The sequence below is a fragment of the Phocoena phocoena genome, chromosome 20 (genome assembly GCF_963924675.1).
Source record: "Phocoena phocoena chromosome 20, mPhoPho1.1, whole genome shotgun sequence".
NCBI lineage: Eukaryota > Metazoa > Chordata > Mammalia > Artiodactyla > Phocoenidae > Phocoena > Phocoena phocoena.
This window is the reverse complement of record NC_089238.1, coordinates 40,706,954-40,726,876: the sequence shown is the minus strand read 5'-3', so window position 1 is coordinate 40,726,876 and position 19,923 is coordinate 40,706,954. Positions and strand designations below refer to the sequence as shown.

Genomic DNA, 19,923 nt, shown 5'->3' with positions numbered 1-19,923 from the left:
GGAACTTGTTAGAAACACAGAACTTCAGGCTCCACCCTTGACCCACAGAATCAGAATTTGCAACTTAATAGATCCCTAAGTGGTGTCATATATTAAGCTTTGAGATGTACTACTTTATATCATTACTCTTCTCACATTTTTTTTTTTTGCGGTACGCGGGCCCCTCACTGTTGTGGCCTCTCCCGTTGCGGAGCATAGGCTCTGGACTCCCAGGCTCAGCGGCCATGGCTCCCGGGCCCAGCTGCTCCGCGGCATGTGGGATCTTCCCGGACCAGGGCACGAACCCGTGTCCCCTGCATCGGCAGGCGGACTCTCAACCACTGCGCCACCAGGGAAGCCCTCACATTTTTTAAAAAAGCATTTTCCAGTCCATGAAGGTCTGAAATTAGTACCCCAGCAAAGATGATAACTTCAATGTTGGAGTTAGGAACAGAGAAAAAGCCCCATCCACCTTGGAAACAGTCTTGGAAAAGTATCAAAGGACAAAAAATTCACAAGCTGTAAATGCTAATGCTAGCCCTGCCACAGAATCACTACATAATCCCAGGCTATTTAGATATCCTCAATAATAAAACCGGTAGAGGGACTTCCCTGGTGGCGCAGTAGTTAAGAATCCGCCTTCCAATGCAGGGGATGTGGGTTCGATCCCTGGTCAGGGAACTAGATCCCACATGCATGCTGCAACTAAGAGTTTGCACGCCACAACTCAGGAGCCCGTGAGCCACAACTAAGGAGTCTGAGAGCCTCAACTAAGTAGCCTGCCTGCCAAAACTAAGACCTGGCGCAACCAAAATAAATTAAAAAAAAAAAGTGGAAGAAAAACATATAATCTCTGAGCTCTGTGACATTTTGTAGCACACAACAATTTGAAGAACACAGAAAAATCCATGTTGTCTCTGCCATGAATTTGAGAACTTAAAATACTAGAAATTGCTTTTAATAACCAAGTACAACCTAAAAGAGGTTACGGAATTATAAACCAGGTGAAAAAGAATTGGTACAAATTGAAACCAACTGTGCTGCCAGGGGGTTGAGCTGACAAGAGTGTTCTCTCACTGTGAAAAAACACATGGCACAAGGTCCATGAACATCAGCATCTATTCAGGGTCTTAAAGCAGTAGGTTCTATTTTCACAAAGAAAAATCAGACACAAAGTAGCAAGCCACCAGCCTCACCCATACACTACTTGGAAATCCCTTCCAGCAGTGGACCCTTCTACTTAACTTCCACCAAGGAAAAGGAGTCTGTGAATCAGTAACAAACTTAATAGCCTGGACCAGGTCGCTCTCCTCACTCCCTGGGGACTGTACTCTCCTAGCTGTGTCACCCCATTAGCGGTTCTGATCCATCCCTTTCCTCCCTCTATGGACTCAGCTGTGCCTCCTGCTTTCCACTCAGTTCCTCTGGAGTCTCTCATGTTCTCTGCCTCTCTCCTTGCTTGAGTTAGGCATGCTTTCTAGATTTTGTCAATTCTTTTTGTGGACCAACGCCATTAAAAACGGGTTTACATTAACATCTGGACACAACTTTTTCAGATTATTAAAGCATATTAGTCTATTTATAGAAGTCTGAAAAATGAAGCACATATAAAATTTTTTTAAAAAGTTGTTCGCAATTCTTATACCTAGAGATAATCACCTAGTATACTTTGGTGCTGTTTTCTGAGTTTTTTTCCTCTTATGGATATGTATTTTTAAATATAGATGAGATCGTGTATATGGCTTTGCTCTTAAGAACCTGTCCTTGCCCTGTCTAGCCCTCTGTGGTCCCTGTGCTTGGTCTACAAGCACCATTCACCAGGAACCACACCAGCCAACCCAAAGGCCTCCCCCTCATCCTCAAACTCAGTTTCTTTGGCATATAACAGTATGAAACTCATACTCTTCCTTCATCAGCCTTTCAGAATTCTCCCTTGGCTTCCCTTGTCTCTGAGAGCTCCTCCACCAGCCGCTCTGAGCACATCAAGGCTCTGGCTCTGTTCTCTTCTCCGTAGCCATTCGGTTCACTAGCCGTTTTACTTCAGCTGTCTCCACCCAAATCCACATGCGCAAACCCAGTTTCACTGCCTAAAGGATCTCTCTCATGTGTTTGGCTATCACCTTCAACTCAATGGCATTGGATAAGGAATAAAGAAACCTGGGGAATTTCCTCGCAGTCCAGTGGTTAGGACTCAGCGCTTTCACTGCTGTGGCCCGGATTTGATCCCTGGTGGGGCAACTAAAATTCCGCAAGCTGCAAGGTGTGGCTTGAAAAAAAAGAAAAGAAAGAAACCTAGATTCTAATCCCTAATCCAACCAAATGAGCTTGGCAAATGGGTTAGTCTTCTGGGCTGCAGTAGCACACAAAAAATGGAACTCTGAAGACCAGAGCCTTCCTGTATTCTCTACCATCTTGGTGAAAAACTGAAGCTTAGGAACACTTTTTAAAAAATCATTCTATCAACTTATGGGTAGAAGATGGGGCAGGAGGAGGTTCCCTCAGACTGAGGCAGAGTGAAACTGGCACATGGGGGTGAGGGAGCTGGAAGAGAGGAAACTGGTATTTGAGCACCACCCTGCCCTTGCTCACTGCTGTTCTCTCACTGTGAAAAAAACACATGCTGACTGGTTGAGTGGGAGGATACACAGGCCCAGACTCTAACGCAAAGGCCCCCGAGGTCAAGGCCCCTGAGGTCTGCCCATGCTCCTACACCACCAGCCTGGCCTGCATCCTAGGGGAACCTGCTGGATCAGCCCTCCCCCTCTTGCCTGTCAGCTCTATATTGCTCAAATCTTTTAATCTTAAAACTCCTCTTAATGCCTCTTGACAATTTAGCATCTGCCATCTCCGTATTCCCCCACACTCAACCCCACACTAGCTGTCTCTATACCTTTACTTCTCTTCCATGCCTCATTTCACCAGTCTGGTTTCTGTTCCCCAATACTCTACTGAACTGCTCTGAAGTCAGCGATGGCCCTTAACTGGTAAATCCAAAGGAGACTTTTCTGTCCTTATCTGACTTGACCTCTCTGTGGAATTCAGCATCCTATTCTAGGCTTTATCCCAGAATTATGCCAGACCATCAGAAAGCTGGATATACTTGGGTCACATGGTCTTATCCCCTACAGAACTTGCTTTCACTAAGTTTTGTTTTGGCATTATGCCCTTGGCTTACACTAAAGTATACATGGGAGAAATTTCATTTGGAGTTACATGCTTAGAAAAGCTTTGCTTCAACTAAGCAATTTTTTTCTTTCACTGTGAGACCTATGTAACAGGATCATGTTACCATTACTTTAGCTGGCCACACCCTAATAAATCTTTTTCCTCTCAAACTATGTAGTAACCTTTTTTTTTTTTTTTAATGTAGTAACCTTTTATTCTAATTTATTCTAATTTGTATTTTCTGGGGTTCTGACTTTATATCATTTACCATTTGTATTTTCTATACATTTCTTCAAATTCTTTGTGGAACAAGATGAGCTATAAATAAACCTGAAATTGTATACACATATATATTTAATAGAAAATACAGAAAAACACAGAAATACAAAGTTGTAACAATCTTAACATAACCTCAATTCAAAATTTGCAGACCTATTTGAAGATCACAAAACTCTTCCAGGAGGCATAAAAGACCTCACTAAATAGGGGACACTACTATCTATATCCATGATCAGAAAGGCCAAAAGGCCAAACATTGTAAAGATGTTAATTATTTCTAGTTCATTTAATCTTCAAAATCTCTGAAAAATAAACAAGATATTGAGGATAGCAATAAAATTTCTGAAAAATGAAGCCCACTTTTTTTTTTTTTTTTTGGCCGCATTGGGTCTTTGTTGCTGTATGCCAGCTTCCTCTAGTTTCAACGAGCTGGGGCTACTCTTCATTGCAGTGCGTGGGCTTCTCATTGCGGTGGCTTCTCTTGCTGCGGAGCACGGGCTCTAGGCGGGCGGGCTTCAGTAGTTGTGGTGCCTGGGCTCAGCAGTTGTGGTTCGAGGGTTATGAAGCGCAGGCTCAGTAGTTGTGGCGCACAGGCTTAGCTGCTCTGCGGCATGTGGGATCTTCCCGGACCAGGGCTTGAACCCATGTCCCCTGTATTGGCAGGCGGATTCTTAACCACTGTGCCACCAGGGAAGTCCCCAGTAATTGTAAATTTTATAAGAATAAGACAAATACCAAAAGAGAAAGCTGGGAAAAGGACACAAGTACATCATTCAAAGAAATACAAATGGCAGATGAGTGAGAAAAAAAAAAAACACAACCAAATCTCCTAAACATTGAGAGGAATACAAATTAAAATAATGTCACAGCATTTTACCTCTATTAAACTGTTAAGGCTCTTTTAAAGGATAACTCCCAGTGTTGGTCAAGGTGCAGTGAAATGAGCGAGGTAACTCACAGATACAGAGAACAATCTAGTGGTTGCCAGAGAGGAGGTGAGTTGGCAGGGTGGGCGAAAAAGGTGAAGGGGACTAGAGGTACAAACTACCAGTTACAAAATAAATGTTACAGAGAATAAAAAATATTAACTTTGTGTGGTGTGCAATCTAAAAAAATATCGAATCACTATGTTGCACACCTGAAACTAATATAATGTTGGAGGTAAACTATACTTCAAGAAAAAAACTCAAAAAAACAGTAAGGTAACTGGTGATATGAATCAAGAATTTTTAAAATATTCAAATTACTGTGATCCAGTAATTCCACTTCAGACTGTATGCCCAGAAATAATCAGAGGACTTCCCTGGTGGCTCAGGCTAAGAATCCGCCTGCCAATGCAAGAGACACGGGTTTGAGCCCTGGCCAGGAAGATCCCACATGTTGCGGAGCAAGTAAGATGTGCCACAACTACTGAGCCTGCGCTCTAAAGCCCACAAGCTACAACTACTGAGCCCGCGTGCCACAACTACTGAAGCCCGCGTGCTTAGAGCCCGTCCTCTGCAACAAGAGAAGCCACTAAAGTGAGAAGTTCACACACCGCCAACGAAGAGTAGTCCCCGCTCACTACAACTAGAGAAAGCCCGTGCGTAGCAACGAAGACCCAATGCAGCCAAAAATAAATATTAAAAAAATAAATTAATTAAAAAAAAAAGAAATAATCAGAGATGAACACGAAGGTTATAAGGACATTATTAATCAGAGTGAATAATTATAAACAACCTAAAGGTACAACCACAGGAGAATAGTTAAATTTGGTAAATGATGATACATCCATGAAATAGAATATTATGCAGATATTAAAAATCATGTTTTAATATAATCCTTATATGAGGAAAATGCTAGTTCCATATCTAAAAAAAGCGGGGGGGGGGCAAGAGGAGAAACAGAATGGAATAGTCATTAAGAGCTTAGGCTTTCCAACCAGAGACCTGCATTCCAGTTCTGGTTCTTCTACTTACTAGCAGTGTGGCCTGGAGTGAGACATGCTACCCTTCTGTGCCTCAGTTTCCTTTTCTACAAAACAAAGATAATAATCGTATCCATTTCACTGGCTGTCATAAAGATTAAATAAAACAATGCAGGCAGAGCCTGGCTACTGTGCTCCTCTGTACCCTTATAGGTCACCCCAGAAGGCAATGAACACATGTTAGCTTAACATATGACCTTTCTGTTTCTTAGAATTCTAATCACAAACCTTAGATAAATTTTCCCCACAAAAATGACTTCTCTGATAAACTACCAATTATCTACAGAGTGAAGGTAGCAACCAGTAGACAGAATCTGGTGACTGATCAAATCCAGGAATGAAAGAGAAAAAGAGCCAAAAAGGAACAAAACAGCCTCCCAGGCTAGTCTATAAGTCTGTCCAGCATATTGCTTCCAGACTAAATCTTCCTGAAATGAGGCAGAAAAACTCATGAGGATTGAGGGTTACTCAATCAACTCCGAACTCTTTGGCTTCAATCCCAGAGTTCTGTATGATTTGTTACCATCCTTTTGACCCATCCAACCTCACCTTTGGGGTATCTCCCACACAAGAGCCTACTGTCTTGTCCCCTCCAGGTCAAGTTATCCCCTATTCAAAGTCTTCTCAACCTTGACCAGTGCAGACTGAACTCTAATTTATTTGTTTCATTTTGTTATTTTGTCTGTAATATACTGTTCTATGTATCTGTCTTTTCCCCTAATAGACTATTAGCTCGTTAAGGGCAGGAACTATGCCTTTTACTTCTGAATACTCTATAGCAATGAACACAAAAACAGTGTTAGGTAAGCAGCAGACATTCAATACTGGTGTCACTGTCATATGAAACATGTATAAATGGTTCCTGCACATGACAAAAGCAGGAAGAGAACATGGAAAAACAAAACCTTGTTTGTATGCTATGTGGAACCTTAACTATATGAATTTATATCCTTTATTGCTATGTTTGTGTCATTTCTCAAACAGAAAAAAATAAGTCTTAACAACACAAGTACAGGTTTAAGATTTCAAAAATCCTGCCACAAAAATAAAAGCTAATTGTGAATACATTAATTTTTGAAGATGTTAAGACTTAGTAATTTATCACCTGATTATGTGGCTAGACAGCAAATGTGTCAGGTTATTTCTCAAAGGAAAACAACCAAAATAACCTTTCATACTCACTAGTTCAGAGTTTAGTCATTTGGGGACACTGGTTATTATAAAATATACATGTACTAAGAATAACACATGTGCATTGAGAATAAGACAGTAGAGAAGGACAATTTCCAGAAGTCTGCTTTATAAATAAAATCACCAAAACTTTTTTTTTTTTTTTTTTTGCGGTACGCGGGCCTCTCACTGTTGTGGCCTCTCCCATTGCGGAGCACAGGCTCCGGACGCGCAGGCTCAGCGGCCATGGCTCACGGGCCCAGCCGCTCCGCGGCATGTGGGATCCTCCCGGACCGGGGCACGAACCCGTGTCCCCTGCATCGGCAGGCAGACTCTCAACCACTGCGCCACCAGGGAAGCCCATAAAATCACCAAAACTTTTTGTTTAATACACTATTGTTGTTCTCTACAGGGACAACAGATAGCTAAAACCCCAACTTATTTCCTGGAGCATATCAGAAGACCGTCTACACTCTTGGGCAAGAAACAGCAGCCCCAACTCCCCACTGAGATTCCATAGGCCACAGCAATTCTGAAATAGCCTAACATGGAGGTCACCTAACAACTTGCCTTCAGACTGCTCAATACAAAACATCAGACATCATTAGAAGGCAGAGGAGAGAGGAGACACCTTGTAGCTTTCTCTTTTCTAGATCTTTAAATTAGAAGAATGTTTTTAGCCAGGAGGCTGAAAAACCTAGTCCAGTATTCTGACTGCAGAGGATACTAAGTGTCATTAGGACAAGGAAAAAAAAAAGGAATTACAAATAAGTAACCAGTTTCTCCTGAGAATGAAAGGAAAAGCTGACTTTTATTAGATGCAGAACACTAGCCAAAAATAACAAAAATTATTTACCCTTTTGGAACAAAAGTTAGGTTTAAAAAGTCAAATAAAATAACCATTTTATTCTACTATTTCTGAAAATATATACATCATCATCTTATCTGACAGCTTAAGATAACTCAAAGCAAAGTATCATGCTGATTAATACTGAGTACCAGGAAAGTTGCAAACTACCATAAAGAATGGGGAGGAGCTGAATGGAAAGGATGACTCAGTCTGAGAAGCAGAAAAACATTAGCGTCCATTTACTTCAGGGTGACTGGAAGCGGAAGCAGCCTTTATCTGAAGTAGCACTCACCTACTCGGTCACATGTACACCTTTCTCTTCCCTGTTGTGTGCCATTAACTTTAATAAGAACAGATGGGGCATTTGGGGGAGGGGGGAGAAGTAATTAAAAGGGAAATAAAATTGTATCTCTTTTAAGTAAAAAAGGTTAAGAGCACCCCAGTTTTTAACCCACCCTTCTCCCCATTTGTTAATATTAAAAGGTGCAGTCAAAGCAGAACAATAATTCTAACAGCTACTTGAAAAAATCTATTTATGGAGAGCTTTGAACCTAGGAGATAAGGAAATACATACATACTAATAAAATATTTGTAATTGCAACAATATTAATTCAACAATATGGTGAAACAACCATAGGAGGTGAAAGAATTCTTTTGCTACAAAGAATAAGAAGTGCTACACCAATAATAATTCTTTTATCAAAAGGCACCTGATGCTGGGTACACAGAAATTAATTTCCCTTTTAATTACTTGGAAAAAAAAGTCCTAACTGCATAGGGCTTGGTTCTCAGAGAGCTCCTCAGCTGACAGGGAGACAAAGAGAACAAGAAACAAGAGCTATATAGCGTGTGCTATAACAGAGGTTAACACATACTTCCCACCATCCTGGCAAAAAGGATAGCTTAAGCTGGTGAAGGAGGCCTTTAACAAGAGGAATTGCTAAAGGTGGATCTTAAAGGATAAAATAGACCTTGACAGGCGAACTACAGTAGAGAGAAACATTCTAGCAGAGGAAACAGTAAATGGAAAAGACTTAAATATGTACGGAATTAGATAAACTTTGTGCAAAAAAATTCAAGTGGGACTGCATTAAACCACCTTGTTTATTATTGTGACCTGGTTTCATAGGTCATGTTCTAGGCCCTCATTAAGGGTACCCTGTTTATTTCACTTATTGGACGTGAAACAGAAGACAAAGCCTTTCTGGCAGTCAGCATCCTAGTGCCACAGTATGGATTGGAGGCTGCCTCCCAGGCACAAGCTATCCCTCTCTGCTTTCTACAGCCTGAATGACACTTTTGCTGGCATACAGCAACCTAATGCCTCATTTCTCCTTGTTCTCCCAAGGGGGACTATGTCAGAGACCACCAGGTCCCTCCTTGCCCTGCTCCAGGCCCATAATCCTGAAAGCAGCTCAGAGTTAAGACTGTCTTTAGAGTGCTCCTACAATGTTTCATCACTGAGAATATGAGAAAGGTTGGGGATGTACAGCAAGTATCACCTTGAATAAATAATTATGTTATAAAAAGGAATAAATTACACACATACAGTGTAAAATATACAGTACATCTATGGATTGGGGGCAGGTTCTACCTGAGCAGTGGTTCCCAAACCTGGCTGGTGTCAAAATCACCTGGTGAGCTTTCAAATGCACAGATCCCAGAGATTCTGATTCAATAGGTCTGGGGTGGGACAGACCTTATTTCAAAAGGTCCCAAGGTAATCCTGATATAGAATGTCTGCTGACTATGGCTTTGAAGTGACTGACCTATTGATAGAACACAACAGTTATGCACCCTAAATGCAAGTCGACATAAATCAAAACCACTCAAATACCCATGGTTTTCTACTATTAGAATTTTTGGTTCATTCTTTACAACAAAGAATCATTTCATTTATTTATTTGGAATAATAATAAAAAAAAGCCTACCTCAAAACTAATATGATTCCCATATAAGCAATGGAATGTATGACTCAAGAAGCAAGTTCTAAAATTTCACCTCTATTGTGGGTAGCATCAATATCAAAAGATCTCTCTAGATGGTATGGACAAGCTCAACATACGACAAAAGGAAAAAGGGGGAAAGAAAAAGAGAAATGGACACACATAACGCAGTGAATTCATGGTTTTGCAGTGTGTCAGTGACCACGTGGCCACTGCTCCAGGATCTCTATAACCCAGTACTCACTCCTGAAGGCTACTTTGTAGAAACAAGACCATTTTATTTGGTAAATGGGATCTCCTATAAGGTCAAGGTTAAATCAGAAGTCAACAGCTTAAACAATGTCTGTACTAAAGGCATAGTAATAGCAATAATAAGTGGCAACATACTGCCTTTGAACAAAGATCAAAAAACAGTTAATATGAAAAAAATACAGAGACATCCTTAGTGAGTAAACAGTATAGCATAAAATATGAATAATAGTTAAAGTGTTGTTCAACAGAACAAAGAAACCTGAAAAACAGAAAAAGGCTATACACGCATAGGAACACAGAGAAGTTTAAACAATAAAAGAAACAAAATGCTACTTTGAACTAATATTAGGTTATAAAAACAAGTAATCTGTCAACTTGGTTACTCCTGAGAAATATGGAAACAGAGGAAAAAAAGAAATATAAAACGTAAAATAGACAGCTAGTGGGAAGCAGCCACATAGCACAGGGAGATCAGCTCTGTGCTTTGTGACCACCTAGAGGGGTGGGATAGGGAGGGTGGGAGGGAGAGAGACACAAGAGGGAAGAGATATGGGAACATATGTATATATATAACTGATTGACTTTGTTATGAAGCAGAAACTAACACACCATTGTAAAGCAATTATACTCCAATAAAGATGTTAAAAAAAAAAGAAATACAGACAAAAGCTTAATCAAATACTCAAAAGACAAGACAAAAGAAGGATCAAAGGCCTTGTCCGCCAAGGAGCTGGAAAGTAAAAAATGTATTATATAATAAAATTTATTCCCAACAGGAAACCGAGTCACTACTATTTTATAGTCTCAACATATACCTACAACAAAAAGATTTTGAACAGAAGTAGAAAGCTGTAAGATACAAATAAAACAGAAACACAAGAAATACTAAAAACAATTAGGGTGTCCTCTATTATTATAGTTCTGTACCATACTTCTGTGAATGTATAGTACCTTGCACACACTTAACAATTTGTGACAGTGACTATGCTATGCTATACCAGAATTTTGTAATACCAGAGTTTATCTAAAAAGTAGTAGGCTGGGGGCTTCCCTAGTGGTGCAGTGGTTAAGAATCCACCTGCCAATGCAGGGGACATGGGTTTGAGCTCTGGTCCGGGAAGGTCCCACATGCCGCGGAGCAACGAAGTCTGTGCGCCACAACTACTGAGCCTGCAAGCCACAACGACTGAGCCTGCAAGCCACAACTACTGAAGCCCCCACGCCTAGAGCCCGTGCTCCACAACGAAGTGTAGCCCCCGCTCACCTCAACTAGAGAAAGCCCATACGCAGCAACGAAGACCCAACAAGCCAAAATTAAATTAAATAAATAAATTAATTTAAAAAAAAAAAAAAAAAAAAAAAAAGAATCTACCTTCCAGTGCAGGGGACATGGGTTCGATCCCTGGTTGGGGAACTAAGATGCCACGTGCTGTGGGGCAACTAAGCCCATGTGCCACGCTACTGAGCCCACGCTCTGCAACTGGAGAGAAGCCCAAGTGCCGCAATGAAGATCCTGCGTGCTGCAACTAAGACCCAAAGCAGCCAAAAAAAAAAAAAAAAGATAGTCTACCAGACTGGCTCTCCCCCCCACTCCATTAGGGTATGTTTCAAACTAGAAAGGCTGCTCTAAGTCAGGGTATAATTGCCCCCGCCCCCGCCCTCCCCACTGCACACAAAGCATCAAGATATCTGTCTGCTCTTTTCTTCAAAAGCCCTCACCCATCTAGGACATTTTAGGACTCTATTTCCTCCTTCCTTGTTGGGTAAGCTAGTGTATCACCTACCTCTTTCAAAATAAGAAACACAGGATTTAATTTCAGTGTGAAAAATGCTTAGAGCTATAGCTATATACTTGATAGGATTCTGAATAGATTAAAGTCTATGCACTCAAATTTACAATTAACTTGGCTTTCATTCAAAGTCAATTTACTCTTATTTTAGAAATAATTCAAACCATGGGGAATAAGAAGACATGAAGTATTAGAGGCAAACAGCTAAGGCCAACAACAAGGAATAGTTTAGAAAGCTTAACATTTAGCAATAAGGAAGTATGTTCCCAGTAATTTGAGGTAACATAGGGTATCTAACAAGGAAAATGTTCATAACATGTAACATGAAAAAAGGTTACAAAAGAGGACACAGGATAGGATTCCAGCTTAGTTTAACAAAACAAAACAAAAAATACAACAAAACTAGACAAACAGCAATTCTGTTGAGATCCCCTACCTTAAGTCAGGCCGACATTATATCTTGCCTGGCCAAGTGCGATGGCCTCCTGACTAGTTTCCCTGCTTTCCCTCTTGCTCCATTACCCCCCATTTTTTACACAGTGGCCACAGATTTCTAAAATATAAATTCATTATCAGCAAGGAGACTTCCCTTCTGAAACCTCCCATGCTATAAAACTCTTAGGCTGAAGTCTAAACCCTTTCACTGGGCCTACAGGGTCCTTCAAGGTCCTATCAGCAGATCTGCATCCAGCCTCATCCACTCTGCTCTAGTCACTGCTTTCAGTATCCAGAACGTCCTAGGTTTCTTTTCTCTTGCCTCTGGGTCTTTGTACATGCCACTCTCTCTTCTAGGAATATATAAGCAGTTCAACGTCTATGAATTTATCGTATAGATACACGAGTACATGTGCCCAAAGAGCTGTACGCAAGAAGGATAATTATTATAGCATCTTTCTCTAATAGCAAAAGATCGAAAACAACTCAAATGTCCGGAACAATGTGTATAGTATGCTACCATTTGTGTTTTTTTAAAAAAAGATACATAAACACATGTTTATATATATGTAGAATTTTCTCTGGAAGGATATATGAAAAATTGGTAATATTTATTACCTCTGGGAAAGAAAACTGAGGGATAAGAGGCAGGGGGAAGTTATTACTTTTCACTATTATCATTTTGTACTGTTTGAAATATTTCCTCTCATGTCCTTGTATTGAATGTGGTAGTCACAGAATACTTGCACAATTACATGTTGTTGTTGTTGTTGTTGTTTTTGCGGTATGCGGGCCTCTCACTGTTGTGGCCTCTCCCGTTGCGGAGCACAGGCTCCAGACGCACAGACTCAGTGGCCATGGCTCACGGGCCTAGCCGCTCCGTGGCATGTGGGATCTTCCCGGACCGGGGCACGAACCCGTGTCCCCTGCATCGGCAGGTGGACTCTCAACCACTACGCCACCAGGGAAGCCCTACATGTTGTTTAAAAAACTGTACCGTATGTACATGCCCATTTACAAAAGTGGAGGAAAAAACCGAAAGGAAACACACCAAACTATTAATAGTGTTTACCTCTAGGGAAAAGAGTAAAAGGTTCGTTAGGTTCTAGTATAATTCTACAATTGTTAGACTCTACCAAAGAATGAAACTAAACATTACTCGAATGATACAAAAAAAGTTTAAGACCAAATTTAAGTAAGGAAAGTTTTAAGAATTGTCACTGCAACCTCAATTCCCTCTAACACTTGGGCAGATACACGGCTGCCAGTGCCCTCTACCTGCCTGCACTTTTGCAACTGTTCCTGCAAGGCTCTCGAGCCTAGCTTTACTAGGCAAAAATACTTTTATTATTTCTTTATACTTATTGGAAAGCTTCAGTACTACTTCCTATTGTATTGTATTCCTTTTTCCCTTTAAAAATTATACAATACAGATAATAGGAGAAAACTCTGATAAGCAAGAATACGAACTTATATATAAACATGCTGGTTTATATCCAGTCCCCTCCCCATATATACACGTATTTACTCTCACACGAAATCACATTGTGCATACTATTTGATAATCTGCTTTCTTTATGTAGCATGTCTCAAATCCCTCTCCATTTCAATATATTTCTAGATGTAATAAAATGGTTGCATGACATTCTATTACAGTTGTCCCTGGGTATCCACAGGGAATTGGCTCCAGGACACCTCCCAGCCCTGGCCAGATACCCAAATCTGTGGATGCTCAAGTCCCTTATATATAAAATGGCACAGTATAATGGTCCCTCTTTATCGCAGTTGGTTGAATCTGCAGATACAGAGGACTATCTGTAAATAGGTGTATTATAATTTAATTAGTCCTCTATTGTTGAATATTGTTACTCCTAAATTTTGATAATTCTGAGAAAAAAAACCTATTTGCATTATAAAATAACTATGTTATAAAACTACAGAAAACCAAGAAAAGTCACCCCAAACCTAACCACCCTCACACTACTAGTTTATTTTGTTCTGACTAGTGTTTTGATGCCTATCCATTTAGTCTTTTTTTCCTTGGCATTCATTCATTCAAACAAGCTCTTGCTATATGCCAGGTTATTACTGTTTGAGTTTTTCTTTACTTTTCTTCCATAACAATTTTTTGTACCATATTTTAATTTTTTTCTTCAAGTTTTACTTAGATATAATTGATGTATATCATTGTAATAAGTTCAAGGTGTACAGCATATGATTTGACTTACATACATCATGAAATATTTACCACAGTAAGTTTAGTGAACATCCATCATTTCATACAAATATAAAATTAAAGAAATAGAAAAAAATATTTTTCTCCATGATGAGACTCTTAGGATTTACTCTTAACTTCCATATATAACATACAGCAGTTGTTAATTATACTTATCACCTTGCACATATAAGCACCCTAAGTGCTTATGTATCTTATACATAAGTACTTATGTATCTTATAAATGGAAGTTTGTATCTTTTGACTACCTTCATCCAATTCCCTGCCTACCCCTCCCCCCACCATGTACTATATTAAAAAACAAAAACAAAAACTTCTCATAAGCATTTTGCTGGTTAATAGTCTTCCCAATCAGCTTTTTTTTAGTGGTTGTCGAACATCATTCCAACATGAGATTTGATCCTGTTTACTTATCCGTTTGTCTACTGTTCAATATATTTTCTGATTAACTTCCTGATAAGTCCCACTTAAGTTCACTTAACTTTTGTACTCTCTGGTGGTCATCACTATTCGATTTAATGCAAAATATATACAATGACCAACTACTGCTAAAGCGTAAAGATCATCGCTTTACCCCTATGTAGCACATTATAGTTAGTTACAAACACACAGCTGACTCTCAAAGAACATGGGGTTTAGGGGAGAGCTGAACTTCCATGTAGTTTAAAATCCAAGTTTAATTTATAGTCAGCCCTCCATATACACCACACCCTCATTAGTGGATTCAGCCAACTGTGGGTTGTAGCACCTTAGTATTTACTAGTACCGTAGTATTTACTGTGGGGGAAAAAAAAAATCTGTGTATAAGTGGACCAAGCAGTTCAAGCCCACATTGTTCAAGGGCCAACTGTATATATTTCCCCCTAACGATACTACATTTAACTGTCATAAGCCTCCAATACAGTAGATGTATCATTTTACAAATGGGAAGGAAGGGACGAGGAAGTAACCCTTAATGAACTTGCCACAGCTATTAAGCTGCACACTGGCTAAGCCCTGGTGCCCTAGTAAGATTAAAATCTAATTTTATGCTTCCTTTGTATTTCCTGATACACCTAGATCAGGGTCTCTCCTCCAGAAAGCCTTTCCCAACACCTTTCACTAACTTCTGTAACTGACCATCCTCCCTGCACCCTGAACATAGTTTTATCAGAGCACTGACAACACTTATTTATAAATCTCTTACCCCATACTCTACTTAAGACCCTCAGGAAAAAGAACCTTTTCTTACTCATCTTGAAATCCCCAGTCACCTAATGCACTCCCTGGCACAAAGTAGAAAGGCAAGTGTTCAAAGGATGGAATGAGCACATTACAAGTGCTCAATAAATAAATATTGCAGGTATTTAGAGCACATCTGAGTTGATCCAATTTACATCATTTCAGAGAAAGTCACACTTCAGTATATCTAGAACCAGTTAGGTTCAAATATAAAACCTGTATTCAAAGAGCAGGCATTATCAATACAGAAAATGTAATTCTTAAGTGCCATTTACATTAAGAGCAATACTCTAGTAACAATACTTAGAAATTGTAAAACACACAAAACAGTTAAGAATAGATGCTTTCAAATAATTATTTTAGAAGTCATAAGGTCCATAGCTTAGGATTTAGCCATTTTATTATGACTCTGACTAAACTGAATGGGGGCGGTGGGGGGAGGGTACAAAAACCAGTATAAATTGTTAATTATGCTTGAGTTAATGTGACATTTGTTTTCAAAATTCTGTTTTATAGAATTTACAGTTTTAGACCTGATTTTGCTCATTACTGCTGCTTTTCTTTTAAATTATAATTCTTATATCATTGGAATGGTCTTGATGACTTGGTCCAGCCATCTAGAACTGTCTACCAATCTGCAAAGAGCTCTTGTTCATGTTGGGCATGTGTAGTAACATGCATACAAGCAAACAAGCTCCATTTAATACAATTTAACTTCTACAGTCCACAGTAGATACTACAGGGGACAAAGTAAGGAGCTGGATGGTAGAGCTGTTACATAGCTCGAAAGTACTGCTTCTCAAATGTTTGCACCATAGTACCTATACAAATAGGGCTTCCCACTCCCAAGCACTCGTGCCCTATTTTGTTGAAGACCTGTGTTATCTTAGACAGTCATAGAGTTCACATTCTTCTCCTAAAATATACATCTGCTTTAATGTAAGAAAATTTGTAATTACTTACCAGTTAAATTACTTAACTCACCGCCCCCTCAGTGAGCACAATTGAAGCTCCAAGAAGATGGGTCATGTTTATCTTGTGGCTTCAAGTACCCCGGAATCATACCACTTTGTACCCTAAGGGTATTCATATCCCAGTTTGAGAACCAGGGATCTAAACAATTAAACTAGTCATAACACTTAAAAGTGACCAAAACGTTCTTACAACCCCATTCCCAAAACTCTTAAGGCTAGTTTTCTCAGTAACTTTTCAAATCAGTATTGTTTCTCTTTTCAGCAGCTCATTAGTATGCACTGTGTGTCAACATTAAAAGAACCTGCAGGGCACAAGATATTTCTGGAGCGACAGAATACTAGCACATACATCTTGTCCTTCATATCTATCGAGGTACCAAGCTGCCCACTTGGAAAACAGAGCTGAAGAAGAGAAAAGCTTTCACTCCTGTTCCCTTCCTCCTCTCTATTTTCCAGGCACAGCTTGTAAGAAAAATCTTAATAGTCATTTAGATGATTCATTCATATAAGCTTATCTAATCTCAGCATTTGTAACCCTCACTTTTACACTCCTTTTCGCCATTACACAAGTGCAATTAAACTATTTTCACATTTTTTAGGGGATAAGAAAGATGTTCTTCCTGGTAGCCTGAGAAGAGATGATTTTCACACCTAGAACCCTACTTTATTGTTAATGAAATCCCAAAGCCCAGTAGACTCTGACATTTATGAGAGGCCTGTTTCAAGTTCCCTATACTGTTCATTATATTTCATAGCAGAAATTGTAGGCTAAAGTAAATTTTAAGTGACCCTTGCAAATGTTTTTTAAAAAATTATTTATAATGACTGTAACACTATGAAGAAAACATGGGTTATCAGCTAGGTTAACTCAAATTAAGTGAGACAATTTTTATCTAGGATACCAGCTTCCCCAATAATAGGATTCCATCTGTTCCTCATCAAAATTACAAATTGCCACAAGCCCTGGACTTCTGAGGTCATTTGCCAAGAGTCAAAATATACATTTTGGAATGTATATTTGGGTTGAATGAAATGTGTATTTGGAATGTATTTTGGGTTTCTACAGAAAAGCAGCCACCATATCCTTGTGTCTTTCGATGTACATACTCAGAATGGTACTTGATGCTTTATACACATTCTCATCAACTCCGAGAATAGTCTCTTTAACTGGTATTATTCTCACAAATAAGGACTGTAGGAGTAGAAAGCTTAAGTAATTTGCCCAGTGTCACCCAGCTAGTATACAACAGTGCACGCAGAGTTTCAAATGGAGTACTGCCTGAACATAAAGCTTGTATGCCCTCAATCACCCACTGTCCTGTATGTCCTATACCCAAGAATGATCCAGCAAATCCTCCAACCCCAGGAAGGTCTTATTACTCCTATTTTTAAGACCAAGAAATGGAAACAGCATTTACCTCTCCGTGGCTGCAAAGTCAGTTTGAGCAGGGAAGACAGAACTCAGCTCTCAAGCCTCTGGTCAGCAATCTGTCCACTACTGCATCTTGTTCTTTGGCCCCAGGTCTGTGATCATTCTAAAATAGAAGCACAAATCATTTTATGAACACCAAACACACACAAATGCAGATACAGTATGAAAAGCAAAATGAGGGCAAGAGGAAGACTAATAAAATTGGGAAACAATATACTTGCTAAAATGTCACATTACTAATTGACATGCTGTAAATGTCTATTAAGTCAATAATAAAACCTTCACTTATTTTTTTTTTAATTTTAATTTTTTACAGTACGCGGGCCTCTCACTGTTTTGGCTTCTCCCGTTGCTGTGCACAGGCTCTGGACGCGCAGGCTCAGCGGCCATGGCTCACGGAGCCAGCCGCTCTGTGGCATGTGGGATCTTCCCGGACCGGGGCACGAACCGGTGTCCCCTGCATCGGCAGGTGGACTCTCAACCACTGCACCACCAGGGAAGCCCCCTTTACTTATTTTTTTAAACATGTGCTAAATATATAAAGAACTGAAGATTTCTGATTATCAAAATAGCACCCCATTGTGACCTTGCAACCAAATAATGTAAATACAGTTAAACTACCAAAAAATTAATTCTTACAGATGCAGTAATACTCCTTTAACAGTTTATTTCCTTATCTTCAGTAAGTAGTGGTTTTATTGATTAAGTTAGTTTAAACCACAAGTAAAGACTGTATTTTTCATGTAATAAGATAACTATGGGGGGAGCTTTCACTACTGACCTTTGAAAATCCTAGAAGCACAGCAACGAAATATCTTTTTTTAGACAGATAACAAAATACTTTTAGGTCATATTGTTACTTGACAATTCTCTCCCTAAAATACAAATAAATGGACTGTAAGGCTTCAGGCAATGGCAGAGTGGTACTTAACTCCGTGGGGGGGAGAAACTCCCAAATGAAATGAAAGAGCTAAATTTAAGCATTTCCAAAGAATTTGGCATATGAGGTAATTAAGAGGGAACCCATCTCATAACTAAAGCCCACAAAACTAAACTGATATAATACTTTACCAGATGAAGGTAAAGAAAAGTCTCCTCTGTTGAAAAGGCAACTTATAACAACATAAGAAGAGAATTAGTGCATTTAGTCCACGAAACACTTTTGTATTGGAGTCCATATATTGTCACTAATGTGCGTCAAAAGGAATGAAATTTTATGCCCCTGAAAACTGATGGGTGACTAAAATAAGATCAAGTGTGGAAAAATCACTATTCTTGGGGTATATGTTAGCAGTCTATATGCAATGCCACATCTTTGCATTCAAATACTAAACACTGAGAAAATGCACAAAGGTACTTCCAGGGAAGATATGAAGACAACAACTAGAGAAAGTCTGGGGATGTTTTTAAAAAAATATATGGTATGCCAAATCTACACATTTAATTGTGAACCATCGTCTTCAAAGTTATACATTACTTGCCATTATTGTTCTTTCTAAACCTGTATACTCTTTCTCAAAGCATTAAATTATGACAAATCCTACTTGTTTGAAGAGGGACCTAATTTTTGGCAAAAAAGCTTCTAGTCGTCTGAAACCAAGATAGGTAAACAAGTTAGACAGATGGTCAACTAGGTTTCTGGTTTAAAAAAATGAAATACAGCCTATAAAGTAGTTAATGTAGAGTGAATTTGATGCCAGTAGTATCCCTGAAGCAAAAAAACAGCCTCCGGAGGAACATTCTGCCAGCAGGCACCACTCTGCAAGGCTCTGCCTCAGGGCCCTAGTCAGCCACAGGTGGCTTCTGCCACTCCCAAGGAACTCCCCAAGCCACTCAGAGAAGTCCTTGGTGGGTGCCCTCATTTTTTCTATGTCCTTTAAAGCAAAATCCTAAAGCTCTTAAAATTTGAATGCATATTAAGGATAACTTTTACAGCTCCTGTTTTTTTTTTTTTTTTTTTTTGCGGTACACGGGACTCTCACTGTTGTGGTCTCTCCCATTGCTGAGCACAGGCTCCGGACGCGCAGGCTCAGCGGCCATGGCTCACGGGCCCAGGCGCTCCGTGGCAATGTGGGATCTTCCCGGACCGGGGCACGAACCCGCGTCCTCTGCATCGTCAGGCGGACTCTCAACCACTGCACCACCAGGGAAGCCCTACAGCTACTCTTAAATAAGCAGTATTTTCCTATGTTTACCAGCTACTCTTAAATAAGCAGTATTTTCCTAGG

The 19,923-nt window shown here is 39.7% G+C and overlaps 1 protein-coding gene across 2 annotated transcripts in view; it reads right to left on the bottom strand.

Annotated features, from left to right (window-relative positions):
• The window catches only part of CTCF (CCCTC-binding factor), a 47,886-nt gene that overhangs the window by 24,946 nt on the left and 3,017 nt on the right, over positions 1 to 19,923 (bottom strand). Inside the window, exon 2 of one of the 2 annotated variants that reach the window (XR_010657729.1) lies at positions 17,682 to 17,798. The gene's annotated coding sequence lies outside the window, so the exon portion shown is untranslated. Of the gene's footprint in view, positions 1 to 16,252; positions 16,304 to 17,681; positions 17,799 to 19,923 lie in introns of those variants that run through there. The other variant, XM_065899487.1, reaches the window with a different exon arrangement.